This window comes from Oncorhynchus gorbuscha, linkage group LG03 (genome assembly GCF_021184085.1).
Source record: "Oncorhynchus gorbuscha isolate QuinsamMale2020 ecotype Even-year linkage group LG03, OgorEven_v1.0, whole genome shotgun sequence".
NCBI classification, from domain to species: domain Eukaryota; kingdom Metazoa; phylum Chordata; class Actinopteri; order Salmoniformes; family Salmonidae; genus Oncorhynchus; species Oncorhynchus gorbuscha.
Window position 1 is genome coordinate 15,974,251 of NC_060175.1, and position 21,671 is coordinate 15,995,921.

Here is a 21,671-nt window from a genome sequence, read left to right on the forward strand (position 1 = left end):
TCGCTGTGCGACTGCTTCTTCCGCGACATCTTCGTCGCGTCCATCCTGTCTTCCATGTCTCCTGTGTTAAGCCCTTTCTTCGCACCCCAGTTCGTCTTCCCTCCCCCCCTCCCGTCCTTGTCGAGAGCGCACCTATTTACAAGGTACATAAGATCATGGACATGCGTTCTCGGGGACGGGGTCACCAATACCTAGTGGATTGGGAGGGTTACGGTCCTGAGGAGAGGAGTTGGGTTCCGTCTCGGGACGTGCTGGACCGTTCACTCATCGATGATTTCCTCCGTTGCCGCCAGGATTCCTCCTCGAGTGCGCCAGGAGGCGCTCGGTGAGTGGGGGGTACTGTCATGTTTGTCATTTATTATCATGTCTTGTCCCTGTGCTCCCCATGCTATTCGTTTCCCTCTGCTGGTCTTATTTGGTTCTTTCCCTCCTTCTATCCCTCTCTCTCCCCTCCCTCTCTCACTCTCTCGCTCTCTCTTCTCTCTATCGTTCCGTTCCTGCTCCCAGCTGTTCCTATTCCCCTAATCATCATTTAGTCTTCCCACACCTGTTCCCGATCCTTTCCCCTGATTAGAGTCCCTATTTATTCCTTTGTGATCCGTTCCTGTCCCGTCGGTTCCTCGTTTTGTATTCACCATGCTGTGATTGTGTTTCGCCCTGTCCTGTCGTGTTTTTTGCCTTCATCAGATGCTGCGTGTGAGCAGGTGGCTCTATCAACTACGGCCTGCGCCTACCCGAAGCGACCTGCAGTCTGTGGCCGCTTCTCTAGTTATTCCCCTCTACAGACTAGAGGATTTTTGTTATTCCCTGTTTGGATTTAAATAAACTCTGTTTCTGTTAAGTCGCTTTTGGGTCCTCTTTCACCTGCATGACATATGCACAAATCTAAAAGTAAAGAATGGAATTAAGAAATATATAAATATTAGGAGGAGCAATGTCAGAGTGGCATTGAGTAAAATACAATAGAGTATCTAACAGAATATACTGTACTTATGAGATGAGTAAAGCAGTACGTAAACATTATTATTGTGACCAGGGATTCCATGTCTATGTATATAGAGCAGCAGCCTCTAAGGTGCAGTGTTGAGTAATCCGGTGGTAGCCGGCTAGTGATGGCTATTTAACAGTCTGATGGCCTTGAGATAAAAGCTGTTTTTCAATCTCTCTGTTCCAGGTTTGATGCAGGCGAAGCGGGTGAAGAAAGTGTTTATCTTGTCCAGAAACAAGACTTCGGTGTCCGCGACGTGGCTGGTTTCCCTTTGTAATCTGTGATTGTCTGTAGACCTTCCTTGCCACATACGTCTCGTGTCTGAGCCATTGAATTGTGACTCCACTTGGTCTCTATACTGATGTTTTGCCTGTTTGATTGCCTTACAGAGGGAATAACTACACTGTTTGTATTCAACCATATTCCCAGTCACCTTGCCATGGTTAAATGAGGTTGTTCACACTTTCAGTTTTGTGTGAAAGCTGTGCGAAATCCACGGTTTGTGGTTTGGGTAGGTTTTAATAGGCACAGTGGGAACAACATCCCCTATACACTTCCTGATGAACTCAGTCACCGTGTCCGTGTACACATCAATATTATTCTCAGAGGCTACCTGGAACACATCCCAGTCTGCGTGATCAAAACAATCTTGAAGCATGGTCAGACCAGCGCTGCCTATAGGAAGGGAGGAGAAAAAGGGAGTTGTGATCTAATTTGCCAAAGGGAGGGCGGGGAAGGGCTACAGTCAGTGAGTACTACAGTCAATGTGTTGATAGAACTCCACCCGGCACAGCCAGAAGAGGACTGGTCACCCCTCATAGCCTGGTTCCTCTCTAGGTTTCTTCCTAGGTTCCGGCCTTTCTAGGGAGTTTGTCCAAGCCACTGTGCTTCTACACCTGCATTGCTTGCTGTTAGGGGTTTTAGACTGGGTTTCTGAACAGCACTTTGTAACATCAGCTGATGTAAGAAGTGCTTTATAAATAAATATGATTTATTGACTTCGGTAATGTTTTCCTCAAATTTGCTTTATTAATTAATAACTACTTATGCCTGGGGGCAGTATTGAGTTGCTCATATATGCATATTATTAGTATATTTGGATAGAAAACACTCTGAAGTTTCTAAAACTGTTTGAATGATGTCTGTAAAGGAGGGGCTCATAAGGGCTCTTTGTGTCAGTGGTCTGGCAGAGTGCCACAAGCTCGTGACGCTCGTTCACGTGAGGTAGCTCGCGTTCCATTGGTTTTCTAAAGACAAAGGAATTCTCCGGTTGGAACACTATTGAAGATTTATGTTAAAAACATCCTAAAGATTGATTCTATACATCGTTTGACATGTTTCTACGGACTGTAACGGAAACGCGCTTCGTGAGTTTGGATTTGTTTACAATACGTGCTAACAAAAGTAGCTATTTGTCATAAATGATGGACATTATCGAACAAAACAAACATTTATTGTGGAACTGGGATTCCTGGGAGTGCATTCTGATGAAGATCATAACGCACCAATGTATACTGAGAATTTTTATATAAATATTAACTTTATCGAACAAAACATACATGTATTGTTTAACATGAAGTCCTATGAGTGTCATCTGATGAAGAGCATCGAAGGTTAGCGATTAATTCTATCTCTATTTCTGATTTTTTTAACTCCTCTCTTTGGCTGGAAAAATGGCTGTGTTTTTCTGTGACTTGGCTCTGACCGAACATAATCGTTTGTGGTGCTTTCACCATAAAGCCTATTTGAAATCGGTCACTGTTGTGGGATTAAAAAGAAGTGTATCTTTAAAATGGTGTGAAATACATCTATGTTTGAGGAATTTTAATTATGGGATTTCTGTTGTTTTGAATTTGGCGCCCTGCACTTTCACTGGCTGTTGTCAAAATCAAATCAAATCAAATGTTATTTGTCACATACACATGGTTAGCAGATGTTAATGCGAGTGTAGCGAAATGCGTGTGCTTCTAGTTCCGACAATGCAGTAATAACCAACAAGTAATCTAGCTAACAATTCCAAAACTACTACCTTATAGACACAAGTGTAAGGGGATAAAGAATATGTACATAAAGATATATGAATGAGTGATGGTACAGAGCGGCATAGGCAAGATACAGTAGATGGTATTGAGTGCAGTATATACATATGAGATGAGTATGTAAACAAAGTGGCATAGTTAAAGTGGCTAGTGATACATGTATTACATAAAGATGCAGTAGATGATCTAGAGTACAGTATATACGTATACATATGAGATGAATAATGTAGGGTATGTAAACATTATATTAGGTAGTATTGTTTAAAGTTGCTAGTGATATATTTTACATCATTTCCCATCAATTCCCATTATTAAAGTGGCTGGAGTTGAGTCAGTGTCAGTGTGTTGGCAGCAGCCACTCAATGTTAGTGGTGGCTGTTTAACAGTCTGATGGCCTTGAGATAGAAGCTGTTTTTCAGTCTCTCGGTCCCAGCTTTGATGCACCTGTACTGACCTCGCCTTCTGGATGATAGCGGGGTGAACAGGCAGTGGCTCGGGTCCTTGATGATCTTTATGGCCTTCCTGTGACATCGGGTGGTGTAGGTGTCCTGGAGGGCAGGTAGTTTGCCCCCGGTGATGCGTTGTGCAGACCTCACTACCCTCTGGAGAGCCTTACGGTTGTGGGCGGAGCAGTTGCCGTACCAGGCGGTGATACAGCCCGACGGGATGCTCTCGATTGTGCATCTGTAGAAGTTTGTCTGTAGAAGTTTGTGAGTGCTTTTGGTGACAAGCCGAATTTCTTCAGCCTCCTGAGGTTGAAGAGGCGCTGCTGCGCCTTCTTCACAATGCTGTCTGTGTGGGTGGACCAATTCAGTTTGTCTGTGATGTGTACACCGAGGAACTTAAAACTTACTACCCTCTCCACTACTGTTCCATCGATGTGGATAGGGGGGGGTGCTCCCTCTGCTGTTTCCTGATGTCCGCAATCATCTCCTTAATTTTGTTGACGTTGAGTGTGAGGTTATTTTCCTGACACCACACTCCGAGGGCCTTCACCTCCTCCCTGTAGGTCGTCTCGTCGTTGTTGGTAATCAAGCCTACCACTGTTGTGTCGTCCGCAAACTTGATGATTGAGTTGGAGGCGTGCGTGGCCATGCAGTCGTGGGTGAACAGGGAGTACAGGAGAGGGCTCAGAACGCACCCTTGTGGGGCCCCAGTGTTGAGGATCAGCGGGGTGGAGATGTTGTTGCCTACCCTCACCACCTGGGGGTGGCCCGTCAGGAAGTCCAGTACCCAGTTGCACAGGGCGGGGTCGAGACCCAGGGTCTCGAGCTTGATATCGATCCCGTTCGCGGGATCTCAGCCCTAAGAAGTTTTAAAATCCCCAGCTACAATAAATGCGGCCTCAGGATATGTGGTTTCCAGTTTGTACAAAGTCCACTGTAGTTCCTTGAGGGCTGTCGTGGTTCGGCTTGAGGAGGAATATACACGACTGTGACTATAACCAAAGATAATTATTTTGTGAGGTAATACAGTCTGAATTTGATTGTGAGGTATTCTAGGTCAGGCGAACAAAAGGACTTGCGTTTCTATATGTTATCACAATCACACTATCAGTAGTTAATCATGAAACATACACCACCGCCTTTCTTCTTCCCGGTGAGTTCTTTATTCCTGTCTGTACTGAGAACCCAGCTGGCTGTATGGACGGGGACAGTATATCCGGAGAGATTAGTGATTCCGTAAAACAGAGAACGTTATGATCTCTGATGTCTCTCTGGAAGGACATCCTCTCCCTGATCTTGTCTACTTTATTGTCCAGAGACTGAACATTAGCGAGTAATATACGGAGCGGTGGATGGTGTGCACGCCTCCTGAGTCGGACTAGAAGTCCACTCCAAATACCTCTTCTCCGCCGGCATCTTGGAGCCGCCTCTGGCGTAAATTCTATTGCCCTGGGGGGTACGAACAAAGGATATAATTCGGGAAAGTCATATTCCTGGTCATAATGCTGGTGAGTTATCGCTGCTCTAATATCCAAAAGTTATTTCCTGTTGTATGTAATAACACAAAAAACTTTTGGGCTCATAATGTAAGAAATAATACACTGAAAAACAAAATACTGCAAAGTTTCTTAGGAGCTAAAGTAGAGCTGCCATGTCTGTTGGCACCATCTGTTAAAGGCCCTCCTTTCTTCCGTGAAAAATAACAGCGAGAAACCGGTAAATTATAATAAATTATTTATAGGAAGTGCATGAAGTGAAATGGAACTGTAAAATGATATGCAATGTCTAAATCTGGCTTGTCTATGGCCTTCTCTCTGCCTAACCAATCATCAATACTCAGGGTGTGTACATACAGCCCATCTCAGCATGGAGCGCAGTTCACAATGCATGTAGACCTATCATCTCATAATGGTAACTTTTTTTCTTGTGACAGGTAGGCCGACATTCGCTCAAAGCCTATGCTACGGTAATATAAGGACCGAGTGCGCTTCTAATTAACACGTCTCCATCTGGCTTTCGGTGGTCACCTTATTTTTTTATTGTAAAGATATACTGAGCAAAAATGTATATGCAACAGTTTCAAAGATTTTACTGAGATAGACATTTCATTGATGCTTCTTCATTGTGTGGACCACCAAAGCCTCCATCACCATCCCCATCCAGCGTGATAACCTCTGGCAGACTCATATTGCTGGAGATGAGGCGTTTTTCAAGGACCACATGTTCCCAAATTTGGCACTGCAACAGTGAACATTTGTAAATATCTTATAGTTTATGCACATAAATCAGTTATCAGTTTTATTCCAATCAGTTTTTTGGGGGGCACTGGATCAGCTTTCTCGGGACGCAAAATATTGTACATAGTTAATTCACACACACATTATGCTCCCAGAATAGGTTATATTACATACAATTTATGCTCAAAGCAGCCAACTAAAGTAATGTAGTTAACTTTATCATGGGCACAGTGGGAATTTATATCTGTGACGTTCAAATAATTTCTTACCCCACATCTTACCCACTGAAGGTCCCAGTCATCCCTGCCTGTACGTGGCATTGCTGAAAAATAAGTGAACAATGAATAAAGATCATACAGAAATAATAACCTCCTAGAATATATTATATTACATTCAAGTTTTGCTCAAAGCGGCCACTGTAGTTCATCTCTGCACAGTATGTTAGTTTGTCAGCTAACGAGCAAGCCAGTTTAACTGGAATTATTAACTGAAAATATTTACATTTTACTGACAATATTTAATATTAAGTGCCAACATCAAAGCAAGCAACATAAAAGCAAAAGGCTACCTGCTATTCCAGCATCTGGCATCATCCCACGTGCCTGGAACTTCAATGTTTCCATTGAACTCCAAATAAGTAAGTAGAGTTGGTTAGGACACAGCCTTTGAAAATCATCTGGAATGCTTAACCCTTGTGTGGTTTTTCGGGTCTGTGGGACACATTTTCAATGTTTACTCAAATAAAAATGATTCAATTAAATATTTGTTTCAACTTGAGACTCATTTTCTGTGAAGAACATGTAAAAAAAATAAAAATAATTTAGTGCACACTGTGCACCCCCCTATACATTTTTATTACATATGTGGGTGGTGTTCGGGTCCACTGGACCCAAGGGTAATAAAATTGTGGAAAAGTGTGTGTGTAGGTGAAAACAATTAAAAATGAAACAAAAAAGGTTTGCTGTTTGCCTTCACTTTGTCTTCCTCCTCCCTGATCCTGCTGTTTCAACATAGCACCATAGTCTGTCTCCCGCTTTTATCACACACGTTACCCTTTGTAGTGTGTGAAACTACACAATATCTTGCGGGAACCTGCACAATGTTACTTTGGAAGGTTAAGCATTTTCCAAATATGAGGAACATGTCTCTATCAATTCGGAGTCTGACAGTGAGTTGGAAGAAGAGGATGAGATTGACCCTCAGGCAGCCCTGGGATGGCCCGTCATCAGCCAGCACCAGAACCAGCCCGTCATCAGCCTGCACGAGGAGAAATATGAATGTAAAAAAAATGGTGAAATTTAATGGTCTTCTTGACCCAGAATGGCTGCCAATGTGATAAGGATGCAAACAGGGCCGACGCGGATGGCAGTTACTCATGTGCAGGACATAAAGTCTTCTATTGAACTGTTCATCCCAGACACCATCCAGAAAATCATTCTGGACTGCATTCATTTGGAGGGAAGGAGTGTTTTTGGAGAGATGGACCAAACTCATTTACATGCATACTTTGGGGCTCTAAATCTTGCTGGTGTTTTCAGATCCACTGGGGAATCCACAGAATCCCTGTGGGATGCAGAAACTGGCAGAGAACTTTCCCGTGCAACAATGTCTATTTCCAGGATTCTCCGGTTCGTTAACCGAGACACCAGACCAGCTTGGCGGCAGAGACAAGCTAGCTGCAATCAGGTCAGTGTGGGAGAAGTGGGTGGTCTGACTCCCTATTTTACAACACTGGGCCCAATGTTACTGTTGTTGAGCAGCTTATGCCATTTAGGGGCCGCTGCCCTTTCAGGCAGTACATACCGTCTAAACCCGCAACATATGGAATCAAGATCTGGGCTCCCTGTGATGCTGCTTCATCATATGCGTGGAACTTGCAAGTATATACAGGGAAGGCAAATGGAGGAGCCCCAGAGAAGAACCAAGGGATGCGGGTTGTCTTTGTATCTGGATGGCGTTGAACCCAGATTGGAACAGAGGGAAGCACCAGAGGATACGGCTGTTTCTTGAGATGCTAGGCAAGGCATTGGTAAGACCTCAAATCCAGAGGAGGCAACATATTCCAAGGAACCCAGCTTCTGCAGCCATCGTGAGGAGGATTCAGGAGATTGCTGGGGCACCATCCATCCGACCCACAGAACTACAATACTGGAAGTAAGTGTGAGTTATGTTGTTGCATGTGTGTGTGTCTGACTCTCCTACCTTGGCCTGCTGTAACTATATATGTGAATGAGTGAGATGTTAGTAAAATTCCTGAATTAAGTGATTTCATCATTCCAGAATGCAGCCATTAGCAACAAGAAGAAGCGCTGGAATGTGTGTGGACCCAAGAAAGACAGAACGACAGTATGCATGCATCCAGTGCAAGGAATACATTTGCAACACACACACAGTAAAACTCTGTCCCTCATGTTGTTATGCAGGTGAAGGAGGACCCAAACGCGACTTAACAGAAACAGAGTTTATTAATGCTCAAAACCGAATAACTGAAATCCTCTAGATAGTAGAGGGAAAACAACTGGAGAAGCGGCCACAGACTGCAGGTCGCCGGGTAGGCGCAGGCCGTAGTCAACTGAGACACCTGCTCACACGCAGCGTCTGAAGAAGGCACAAAACACGACAGGACAGGGTGATACACAATCACGGCAAAAACACGACAGGACAGGGCGAAACGCAATTACAGCATGGAATACAAAACAAGGAACCGATGGAACAGGAACGGATCACAAAGGAATAAATAGGGAGTCTAATCAGGGAAAGGATCGGGAACAGGTGTGGAAAGACTAAATGATGATTAGGGGAATAGGAACAGCTGGGAGCAGGAACGGAACGACAGAGAGAAGAGAGAGCGAGAGAGTGAGAGAGGGAGGGGGAGAGAGAAGGATAGAACCAAACAAGACCAGCAGAGGGAAACGAATAGCATGGGGAGCACAGGGACAAGACATGACAATGAATGACAAACATGACAGTACCCCCCACTCACCGAGCGCCTCCTGGCGCACTCGAGGAGGAATCCTGGCGGCAACGGAGGAAATCATCGATGAGCGAACGGTCCAGCACGTCCCGAGACGGAACCCAACTCCTCTCCTCAGGACCGTAACCCTCCCAATCCACTAGGTATTGGTGACCCCGTCCCCGAGAACGCATGTCCATAATTTTATGTACCTTGTAAATAGGTGCGCTCTCGACAAGGACGGGAGGGGGAGGGAAGACGAACGGGGGTGCGAAGAAAAGGCTTAACACAGGAGACATGGAAGACAGGATGGACGCGACGAAGATGTCGCGGAAGAAGCAGTCGCACAGCGACAGGATTGACGACCTGGGAGACACGGAACGGACCAATGAACCGCGGAGTCAACTTACAGAAGCTGTCGTAAGAGGAAGGTTGCGAGTGGAAAGCCACACTCTCTGGCCGCAACAATACCTTGGACTCTTAATCCTGCGTTTATTGGCGGCTCACCGTCTGTGCCCTGTAACGGCAAAGTGCAGACCTCACCCTCCTCCAGGTGCGCTCACAACGTTGGACAAACGCTTGAGCGGAGGGAACGCTGGACTCGGCAAGCTGGGATGAGAACAGAGGAGGCTGGTAACCCAGACTACTCTGAAACGGAGATAACCCGGTAGCAGACGAAGGAAGCGAATTGTGAGCGTATTCTGCCCAGGGAGCTGTTCTGCCCAAGACGCAGGGTTCCTGAAAGAAAGGCTGCGTAGTATGCGACCAATCGTCTGATTGGCCCTCTCTGCTTGACCGTTAGACTGGGGATGAAACCCGGAAGAGAGACTGACGGACGCACCAATCAAACGACAGAACTCCCTCCAAAACTGTGACGTGAATTGCGGACCTCTGTCTGAAACGGCGTCTAACGGGAGGCCATGAATTCTGAATACATTCTCAATAATGATTTGTGCCGTCTCCTTAGCGGAAGGAAGTTTAGCGAGGGGAATGAAATGTGCCGCCTTAGAGAACCTATCGACAACCGTCAGAATCACAGTCTTCCCCGCAGACAAAGGCAGACCGGTAATGAAGTCTAAGGCAATGTGAGACCATGGTCGAGAAGGAATGGGGAGCGGTCTGAGACGACCGGCAGGAGGAGAGTTACCCGACTTAGTCTGCGCGCAGTCCGAACAGGCAGCCACGAAACGGCGCGTGTCACGCTCCTGAGTCGGCCACCAAAAGCGCTGGCGAATAGACGCAAGAGTGCCTCGAACACCGGGATGACCCGCTAACTTGGCAGAGTGAGCCCACTGAAGAACAGCCAGACGAGTGGAAACAGGGACGAAAAGGAGGTTACTAGGACAAGCGCGCGGCGACGCAGTGTGCGTGAGTGCTTGCTTAACCTGTCTTTCAATTCCCCAGACTGTTAACCCGACAACACGCCCATAAGGAAGAATCCCCTCGGGATCAGTAGAAGCCACAGAAGAACTAAACAGACGGGATAAGGCATCAGGCTTGGTGTTCTTGCTACCCGGACGGTAAGAAATCACAAACTCGAAACGAGCGAAAAACAACGCCCAACGAGCTTGACGGGCATTAAGTCGTTTGGCAGAACGGATGTACTCAAGGTTCTTATGGTCTGTCCAAACGACAAAAGGAACGGTCGCCCTCCAACCACTGTCGCCATTCGCCTAGGGCTAAGCGGATGGCGAGCAGTTCACGGTTACCCACATCATAGTTGCGCTCAGATGGCGACAGGCGATGAGAAAAATAAGCGCAAGGATGAACCTTATCGTCAGACTGGGAGCGCTGGGATAGAATGGCTCCCACGCCTACCTCTGAAGCGTCAACCTCGACAATGAATTGTCTGGTGACGTCAGGAGTAACGAGGATAGGAGCGGACGTAAAACGTTCTTTTAGAAGATCAAAAGCTCCCTGGGCGGAACCGGACCACTTAAAACACGTCTTGACAGAAGTAAGAGCTGTGAGAGGGGCAGCAACTTGACCGAAATTACGAATGAAACGCCGATAGAAATTAGCGAAACCTAAGAAGCGCTGCAACTCGACACGTGACCTTGGAACGGGCCAATCACTGACAGCTTGGACCTTAGCGGAATCCATCTGAATGCCTTCAGCGGAAATAACGGAACCGAGAAAAGTAACGGAGGAGACATGAAAAGAGCACTTCTCAGCCTTTACGTAGAGACAATTCTCTAAAAGGCGCTGTAGAACACGTCGAACGTGCTGAACATGAATCTCGAGTGACGGAGAAAAATCAGGATATCGTCAAGATAGACAAAAACAAAAATGTTCAGCATGTCTCTCAGAACATCATTAACTAATGCCTGAAAAACAGCTGGCGCATTGGCGAGACCGAACGGCAGAACCCGGTACTCAAAATGCCCTAACGGAGTATTAAACGCCGTTTTCCACTCGTCCCCCTCTCTGATGCGCACGAGATGGTAAGCGTTACGAAGGTCCAACTTAGTAAAGCACCTGGCTCCCTGCAGAATCTCGAAGGCTGATGACATAAGGGGAAGCGGATAACGATTCTTAACCGTTATGTCATTCAGCCCTCGATAATCCACGCAGGGGCGCAGAGTACCGTCCTTCTTCTTAACAAAAAGAACCCCGCCCCGGCCGGAGAGGAAGAAGGCACTATGGTACCGGCGTCAAGAGACACAGACAAATAATCCTCGAGTGCCTTACGTTCGGGAGCCGACAGAGAGTATAGTCTACCTCGAGGAGGAGTGGTCCCCGGAAGGAGATCAATACTACAATCATACGACCGGTGAGGAGGAAGGGAGTTGGCTCGGGACCGACTGAAGACCGTGCGCAGATCATGATATTCCTCCGGCACTCCTGTCAAATCGCCAGGTTCCTCCTGAGAAGTAGGGACAGAAGAAATGGGAGGGATGGCAGACATTAAACACTTCACATGACAAGAAACGTTCCAGGATAGGATAGAATTACTAGACCAATTAATAGAAGGATTATGACATACAAGCCAGGGGTGACCCAAAACAACAGGTGTAAACGGTGAACGGAAAATCAAAAAGATATAGTCTCACTGTGGTTACCAGATACTGTGAGAGTTAAAGGTAGTGTCTCAAATTTGATACTGGGAAGATGACTACCATCTAAGGCAAACATGGGCGTAGGCCTGTCTAACGGTCTGAAAGGAATGTTATGTTTCCGAGCCCATGCTTCGTCCATGAAACAACCCTCAGCCCCAGAGTCAATCAAGGCACTGCATGTAGCACCCGAACCGGTCCAGCGTAGATGGACCGACATAGTAGTACAAGATCTAGATGAAGGGACCTGAGTAGTAGCGCTCACCAGTAGCCCTCCGCTTACTGATGGGCTCTGGCCTCTTACTGGACATGAAATAACAAAATGTCCAGCAACTCCGCAATAGAGGCACAGGCGGTTGGTGATCCTCTGTTCCCTCCCTTATTCGAGATGCGAATCCCTCCCAGCTGCATGGGCTCAGTCTCAAAGCCAGAGGGAGATGGTTGCGATGCGGAGCAGGGAAACACCGTTGATGCGAGCTCTCTTCCACGAGCCCGGTGACGAAGATCTACCCGTCGTTCTATGCGGATGGCGAGAGCAATCAAGGAGTCCACATCTGAAGGAACCTCCCGGGAGAGAATCTCATCCTTAACCACTGCGTGGAGTCCCTCCAGAAAACGAGCGAGCAGCGCCGGCTCGTTCCACTCACTAGAGGCAGCAAGAGTGCGAAACTCAATGGAATAATCCGTTATGGACCGTTCACCTTGGCATAAGGAAGCCAGGGCCCTAGAAGCCTCCTCACCAAAAACTGAACGGTCAAAAACCCGAATCATCTCCTCTTTAAAGTTCTGGAATCTGTTAGAGCAATCAGCCCTTGCCTCCCAGATAGCTGTGCCCCATTCTCGAGCCCGGCCAGTAAGGAGTGAAATGACGAAAGCAACCCGAGCTCTCTCTCTAGAGTATGTGTGGGGTTGGAGAGAGAACACAATCTCACACTGCGTGAGAAAGGAGCGGCACTCAGTGGGCTGCCCGGAGTAGCAAGGTGGGTTATTAACCCTGGGTTCAGGAGGCTCGGCAGGCCAGGGAGTAACAGGTGGCACGAGACGTAGACTCTGGAACTGTCCAGAGAGGTCGGAAACCTGAGCGGCCAGGTTCTCCACGGCATGGCGAGCAGCAGACAATTCCTGCTCGTGTCTGCCGAGCATGGCTCCTTGGATCTCGACGGCAGTGTAACGAGCGTCTGAAGTCGCTGGGTCCATTCTTTGATCGGTTCCTTCTGTTATGCAGGTGAAGGAGGACCCAAACGCGACTTAACAGAAACAGAGTTTATTAATGCTCAAAACCGAATAACTGAAATCCTCTAGATAGTAGAGGGGAAAACAACTGGAGAAGCGGCCACAGACTGCAGGTCGCTTCGGGTAGGCGCAGGCCGTAGTCAACTGAGACACCTGCTCACACGCAGCGTCTGAAGAAGGCACAAAACACGACAGGACAGGGTGATACACAATCACGGCAAAAAACACGACAGGACAGGGCGAAACGCAATTACAGCATGGAATACAAAACAAGGAACCGATGGAACAGGAACGGATCACAAAGGAATAAATAGGGAGTCTAATCAGGGGAAAGGATCGGGAACAGGTGTGGAAAGACTAAATGATGATTAGGGGAATAGGAACAGCTGGGAGCAGGAACGGAACGACAGAGAGAAGAGAGAGCGAGAGAGTGAGAGAGGGAGGGGGGAGAGAGAAGGATAGAACCAAACAAGACCAGCAGAGGGAAACGAATAGCATGGGGAGCACAGGGACAAGACATGACAATGAATGACAAACATGACACATGTGGTGTGTAGACCTTAATTTGTGTTCAATGGGGCTCATTTATCATTTCCATAAAATACTGTATGTAAAATTTGACCTTCCAATTTGTTCAGTTCAAAGCAATAAACATCAATAGTGTTGAAAACCTTGTTTAAAATATATATATTGAAGATAAACATGATTTACTCCACCCATGTCTTGATTACAATTGATTTAAAAAAAATAATAGTGTATCACATTTTATTTAAAAAACAAAAATAGTGCTTTTATTGATAAATGTGATCTAGCAGAGGTAAATGGCAAATATTAACAATCTTTTTTGTTGTTGTCTATATTGCTTGTAATTGATATAAGTCAACATGTAAGTATTAAGTATTAAGTATTTTTATGTCAATTGTTATGGCTGTATCGTTTTAAAAACCCAATAATGTTGTGGGTCCATCAGAACATTGGGTGAATAACAAAAACATGAACACCACACAAAGGTTAACTAGAGAGAGAGAGATAGAGAGAGAGAGAGTACATCTAAGAATGGGAGAGCCATCACTACTAGCAGATCTCCTGGCTGGGGGTGGTGTTGATCATACACTGCTTTTCGTAGGGTGAGCCCGACGTTCCGCATGTCACGCCTCATGTCTAAAACAAGGAGAAAAGGGGACATAAAGGCCAAATTTTTACTACTGTGTCCGGCTAGTTTGGCACATTTTCTACTAGCAATTTCATTGCTGTCTCAGGCTAATTTGGCACATTGTCGACTAGCTCAGTCTGAAAAATACTAGACTCAGGCAAGCTTCACTTCCATCCCTGCTGACATGTATAACTGACTACTGGTTATTTGATTAGCCATGTACAACAGATGCACTCATGGAACAAAACCACTTCTGTGTTTTATATGAGGAAAACACTGAGCCCACAAGTCCTTTGTGAGGTAGCTAACTTTAGCTAATGTAGCCAACCAAGGTGCCTAACTAGTGATATTTACCTAGCTAGTTAGTTAACATTAGCTCACCGTTGATGTAGTCAGACATGATAACTTACCAACTATCCTTTCCATGGTGCCTGCCCAAGGTTAGCTAGCAAGTCTGACTACATGAACGGTGAGTTAACATTAACTAGCTACCTAAATATCCCTTCCCTGGTGGGATAGCATAACACCATGTGAAAAGGTATGACTACACAAACTGTGAACTAATGTTAACTAGCTGGCTAGCCCACTAAAGACTAGATCACTATGCAAGAATCACATACCTTAAATGAAGTAATTCTAAAATCCCCTATGGAAAAATAATTGGGACCATTTCCCTGTTTGACCGCTAGGTTTCATGGCTATTATGACTATCTGTCATGGATGAAGTAATTTCTCCACACCACCATAGGTTTCAGATGTGGCCTAAGAGCTCTTACTGGAGAGGGGGGGCTTGGGGGAGAATGAGGATATTCTGGAAATGAGGTGTGTTGAGAGAAATGGTTTGGGGAGGGAGTGTCCCCTCTAAGAGACAAGCAATATAAACTCACACAGAACTATGGTGTGGGAGACAAGAACCAGTTTCACAAAGTTTCCATCAGCAATGAAAGACCACTAAATGCATGGCTTCATGGCTGAGGGTGCATATTCAATGAACATTGTAATGTACCCAATGTTATAAAGGTACTTTGATATTACATTACTTAGGCATGTCAGTCAATGCTTTCCACAGAATGTTGGTTGATCCAGTGGTTATTCATTCTGAAGTATATAATTATAGAGCTGATTTGAATTGTACCAGTTGAATCGTACCAACATTGGCTTATTGAGGTTAGGCAACAGCATAACTAGGCCAAGTTCCTCACTATACATCACTTTGGATAACTTGCTAAATCACCAAATGAGGAAAATAGACAAATAGGAGCCTTGACATAAAAAAAATGATATACAGAGGAATTGCCTCTTTACAGTGCAGCAAGACAGATCTGTCTTTTTACAGTACAATGAAATATGGAAAAAACAGCGCTGGACATATTCAACCCTTCAGAGCAACCCTTTAAGTAATAATGACAGTGAGAAAAGTAGTGCATAATTGAAAATACTGATCAATTATGGATGATTAGAAAAGCTTTTAAATGTGCAATGGGAGGGGGAAGGGGATGAGACTAGCTATATAAACAGAACATGAAGAACAGAGTAATTGGAAAAACAGAGAAAAGTCCATTTGACATAAAGAAAACAGATTGAACTAGTGAACGAACCAATAGATTAGGACACATGTGCTTATCAAGGCCACTAATATGTCTTTAAAATAGCTCATATTTTTATCATTTCTTTTAATCTCTTTTGATTGAGGATTTCCTCTTTGTCAACCTTTGGTCTGCACGTCCACTCCGATAACTCATTTTCAATGCGATCTAAAAGATGACAGGTCTCTCTCTCAATATCCCACTGCCCCAGGGCAGTGATTGGGGACATTGCCCTGTGTAGGGTGCTGTCTTTTGGATGGGACATTAAATGGGTGTCCTGACTCTGTGGTTACTAAAGATCTCATGGAACTTATTGTAAGAGTAGGGGTGTTAACCCAGGTGCCCTGGCTAAATTCCCAATCTGGCCCTCATACCATCATGGTCACCTAATCATCCTTGCTTTGAGCTCCCGAGTGGTGCAGCGGTCTATTGGGGGCCCAATAGGTTTGGCCGGTGTAGGCTGTCATTGTAAATAAGAATTTGTTCTTAACTTACTTAACTAGTACATTTTTTATATTTTTTAAACACAATTGTCTCATTCATCCCCCCTCCTCTCCCCTGTAACTATTCCCCCGGTTGTTGCTGTAAATGAGAATGTGTTCTCACTCAACTTACCTGGTAAAATAAAGGATAAATAAAAAATCAACTGAAATAACTGAATGAAACCAACTATAAACACAAGCCATTTTGAAACTGGATTTGTGTGTGTTGGAGTTCGTCCCAACAATGCATTTGAATGGGGATGTAGCTGTATTGTGTCACACAGTCATAATTGATCAATGTATTTTTAATCTTCCTAAGGGAAACCATTTCCATCTCACTGATGTGGAAAAACATTTTCTATTCTACGTTTACTGTGACCCCAACACAATGTTATACAGAGCACCGTATTTTATTAATGCAACATTTGGGTATTTCTTTAAAACAATGGACATTGACTGCCGTGTTAAATGGTTAAACTGTGCCTCCCGGACAGTCAGCATCATGCATCTTTTCACCTCTGAAGTGATTCCACTTGATTTATATGACAAGCCTTTAACCCTTCACCTGCCTGCCCATCACCAGAATACACCCAAGGGCATACAGGACCAAATCTGATTCTCTGTCTTTGACGGGTTCAACTACAATGTGCTCCTACAAATCAAATGTAGTTATGTCCCTGTTTGGGGACAAAGACCAACAACACAAGGTCAACAGGGTTATATGGGATATTGCATTTTGTTGTATGGTCTATGTAGACAAGATCTAGATCTTTGGTGACCTGCTTATTGCATGAGCTACACCATCCATAACAACATTAGGTAACTGAGATTCCATCTTTGGAAATTACACAAGAAGTTGATAGGCTTTTTACCACATCAAAAGTCCACCAAGACAACTTGACTAAGCACTGGTTTCTGTGTCCAATAAAACAACTGCACTGTGTGGTCTTATGTTATGATGTGGACAAGCCATAATGAACAGTTGTCTCCACCTGCAGTGAACACTCATCTCCTTTTGACTATTGGTGATGTGTGTTGTTTGATGTGTATTTTGCGCTATATTTGAATTACATTTTTATTTTATCCCATCCCAGCATCCCCGCAGGAGGCCTTTTGGTAGGCCATCATTGTAAATAAGAATGTGTTATTAAACTGACTTGCTTCGATAAATAAAGGTTCAATAAAATTAAAATTGGTTTGTGTGTGCATGGCGCCATCTCTTGGTTACAGATGGTCTTACAGGGTGATTTCTAATATGTGTATTATTACATTTTATTTGGTTAAAACAGTGAAAGATAATAAAGAACCGAGAATGTCCATGAGAATGTTTATACAATGAGGATGACGTCACCCAGCAAACAGAACTCTGACATACTGTATCTAATTAAAGATCATGTTGATCTATTGATATCCCCATACCCCACAAAGGCCAAATCAAATTACAATACCTGACTTTTTATAACATAGATCAGAATATATTGAAAACATGTATCAGTAGAATGAAATTCAGGGGAATTACACCCCGATAGTAACCTTGTACAACCGTCTAGAAGTCTTGTGGGTTTACATTCTGCAGCGGTAAATGGTCTGGTAATACTAGGCTACCTGTTTATGGGTTGAAACCAATATAGTTTATGGTCTTGATCTTATTTGAACTGCATCTCTATGTTATTGCATCACATTGTGTGTATATTACTTGTTGTGTGTATGTACTGACATGTATGTGTAACTGATAGATGTACACACACACACACACTTTTAAATGTATGTACATTGTCAAGTCTTTTGTCTGTAATGCATTTTTTGTTATGTGTCGGATCCCAGTAAGACTAGCTGTCACCATTGTCGTCTGCTAATGGGGATCGTAATAAATGAAAATGTTTACATTAAAACAGTGAACCTGGCATGCCGTGGAATGTGCAGCCAGATCCTGCTAATGATTTGAGTATAACATTTATAAAAACATGTCATCACTAGGCCTGCAGAAGATTCAGGTGGCATCCTATTTTGACAATAACGCTGCAGGAAATATCTTGAGAGTGGGACTCAAACCTATGATCTTGCATCTGTTAGTCCAAACAGCTAAAGATATTATGAAAGGAGGTCGTAACTGCTTAGTTGCTGGTGTTGTACATACACTATGTATACAAAGGTTATGTGGACACCTCTTCAAATCAGTGGATTTGGCTATTTCAGCCACACCCATTTCTGACAGGTGTATAAAATCTAGCATAGAGCCATGCAATCTCCATAGCAACATTAACAGTAGAATGGCCTTACTGAAGAGCTCAGTGACTTTCAACATGGCACCATCATAGGATGCCACCTTTCCAACAAGTCAGTCCATCAAATTTCTGCCCTGCTGGAGCTGCCCAAGTCAACTGTAAGTGCTGTTATTGTGAAGTGGAAACTTTTAGGAGCAGAGTGCTGAAGCACATAGCGCGTAAAAATCATCTGTCCTCGGATGCAACACTCACTACCGAGTTCCAAACTACCTCTGGAAGCAACGTCAGCACAAGAACTGTTCGTCAGGAGCTTCATGAAATGGGTTTCCATGACCAAGCAGCCGCACACATGCCTAAGATCACCATGCGCAATGTCAAGCGTCGGCTGGTGTGGTGTAAAGCTCGCCGCCATTGGACTCTGGAGCAGTGGAAACGCGTTCTCTGGAGTGATGAATCACGCTTCACCATCTGGTAGTCCGACGGACAAATCTGGGTTTGGCGGATGCCAGGAGAACACTACCTGCCTAAATGCATAGTGCCAACCGTAAAGTTTGGAGAAGGAGGAATAATGGTCTGGGGCTGTTTTTCATGGTTGGGGCCCCTTAGTTGTAGTGAAGGGAAATCTTAGTTCTACAGCGTACAATTACATTCTAGATGACTCTGTTCTTCCAACTTTGTGGCAACAGTTTGGGGAAGGCACTTTCCAAATTGTATTTGTCACATGAACCAAATACAACACCTTACAGTGAATTGCTTACTTACAAGCCCTAAACCAACAATACAGTTTTAAGAAAAATAAGTGTTAAGTAAAAAATATAAAAAATTAAATGGACTAATAATTAAAGAGCAGCAGTAAAGTAACAATAGCGAGGCTATATAGAGGTGTACCGGTACAGAGTCAATGTGCTGGGGGCACCAGTTAGTTGAGGAAATTGAGGTAATATGTACATGTAGGTAGAGTTACAGTGACTATGCATAGATAATAAACAGAGAATAGCAGCAGCGTGTGTGTGTGTGTGGGGGGGGGGGGGGGGGTCAATGCAAATAGTCTGGGTAGCTATTTGATCAGCTGTTCAGGAGTATTATGGCTTGGGGGTAGAAGCTGTTAAGAAGTCTTTTGGATCTAACTAAACTTGGCGCTCCGGTACCACTTGACGTGCGGTAGAAGAGAGAACAGTCTATGACTTGGGGAGCTGGAGTCTTTGACTATTTTTAGGGTGTTCCTCTGACACCGCCAGGTATAGAGGTCCTGGATTGCAAGAAGCTTGGCCCCAGTGATGTACTAGGCCGTGCGCAGTACTCTCTGTAGTGCCTTGCCGTCCGGAGGCCATACCAGGCAGTGATGCAACCAGTCAGGACCAGTGTTGTATCTATGGGTCCCCCCCCCCCCACGGGACGGTTGAGCTAATATGCACTATTGTGATTAGCATGAGGTTGTAAGTAACAAGAACATTTCCAGGACATAGACATATCTGATATTGGTAGAAAGCTTAAATTCTTGTTACTCTAACTGCACTGTCCAATTTACAGTAGCTATGACACTAAGATAATACCATGCTATTGTTTGAGATAGGTGCACAGTTATGAACTTGAAAATGCATTAATTAACCAATTAGGCACATTTGGGCAGACTTGATACAACATTTTGAACAGAAATAGAATGGTTCATTGAATCAGCGTAAAACTTTCAGGGTATACTGCTGCCATCTAGTGGCCACATTCTAAATTGCACATAAGCTGGAATAATGCATTGTGGCCTTTCTCTTGCATTTCTCTTGCAAAGATGATGAAACAAAAAATGGAGGAAAGAAAGCGCATGTTTTTTTCTTGTATTATCTTTTACCAGATCTAATGTGTTATATTCTCCTACATTAGTTTCACATTTCCACAAACTTCAAAGTGTTTCCTTTCAAATGGTATAGATAATATGCATATCCTTGCGTTGAGTCCTTAGCTACAGGCGTTAGATTTGGGTATGTCATTTTAGGCAAAAAAAAATAAAAACGGTCCGATCCATAAGAGGTTCCCATTGGTAGGATTGACGTGCTCATAGTTCATCTATTTTATTATCCAATGACTGTACGTTGACTAATAGGACCTATGGTAAAGGCAGATTACCCACTCACAGTTGGATCCTCACAAGGCACCCAGACCTACGCCCCCGATATCTCTGTCTCTTTCTCCTGTGAATGACGGGGATGAGGGCCTTATCGGGTGTCTGGAGTAAATCCTTTGCGTCTGACTTGTTAAAGGAAAAATCTTCTTCCAGTACAGGGTTAGTAATCGCTGTCATGATATCTAGAAGCTCTTTTTGGTCATAAGAGAGGGTACAGAAATACAGAATTGGTTTATCGAGATCAGTGTGAGAGAACTTGACTGGCCTGCACAGAGCCCTGACCTCAACCCCATCGAACACCTTAATTGGAACACCGACTGCGAGCCAGGTCTAATCACCCAACATCAGTGCACAACGTCATTAATGCTTGTGGCTGAATGGAAGCAAGTCCCAGCAGAAATGTTCCAACATCTAGTGAAAAGACTTCCCAGAGGAGTGGAGGCTGTTATAGCAGCAAAGCGGGGACCAACTCCATATTAATGCCCATGATTTAGGAAGGAGATGTTCTACTAGCAGGTCTCCACATACGTTTGGGCATGTAGCATAGTTAAGCCATGGCACTTATATAGCTCTCGAGAACCCAAGGCCATACAACCATTGGGTTCTCGTTTGAACCATTGCCCACAGCGCAGCCAATGTGAAGGCTACAACTGTCCCGACGCTCTGTCTAACTGCAATATGGTCTTGGAAATCTATTAAAAAATACTTTCATATCACCACAAATTAATATGACAAATACAAAAGATCCACTTACTGTGCGCTGTTTTAACACATATTCCCACTGAGGTGTTTTGCACTGAACATTGACCTGAACTATGACACTTCCTGAGCTAACGGAAACTCGGGAGGGAACACAAAAAAACGCTCGCTGTGTTCTACGAAAAACCTCAGCGGACATCAATGGTAAAACAACTAACATTGAGATAATCTTATTTTATTTGTGAAGTTATTTTTTTCTTTATGTTTTGAGTTTTCATAGATTCCAAGCTTTTCACACTTCTCTTATCTTTTCTAGCTCCCTTTCCTGTTCTTTTCTAGAAAATGTTTCTCCTTTCCTCATATTTTGTGTGCTTCCTTTCCTCATATGCTTTGTGTGTTTCATTTCCTTTCCTAATTCCCTAGTTTTCTTTTCTTCTTCGATGGCATATTTCCTTATT

The 21,671-nt window shown here is 44.4% G+C and overlaps 1 protein-coding gene and 1 long non-coding RNA gene across 2 annotated transcripts in view; one reads left to right on the top strand and one right to left on the bottom strand.

The window, feature by feature from the left end:
* Positions 1–5,152: 5,152 nt before the first annotated feature.
* On the bottom strand, positions 5,153–21,537 carry LOC124026521. Its single transcript, XR_006837288.1, has 5 exons — positions 21,269–21,537; positions 14,001–14,113; positions 6,279–6,420; positions 5,980–6,032; positions 5,153–5,711 (listed from the first exon to the last, which is right to left on the bottom strand). It is a non-coding gene; the product is annotated as an uncharacterized LOC124026521 (long non-coding RNA).
* The window catches only part of LOC124026383 (ral GTPase-activating protein subunit beta-like), a 54,440-nt gene continuing 54,130 nt past the window's right edge, over positions 21,362–21,671 (top strand). Inside the window, exon 1 of the mRNA XM_046339430.1 lies at positions 21,362–21,417. The gene's annotated coding sequence lies outside the window, so the exon portion shown is untranslated. The remainder of the gene's footprint in view (positions 21,418–21,671) is intronic.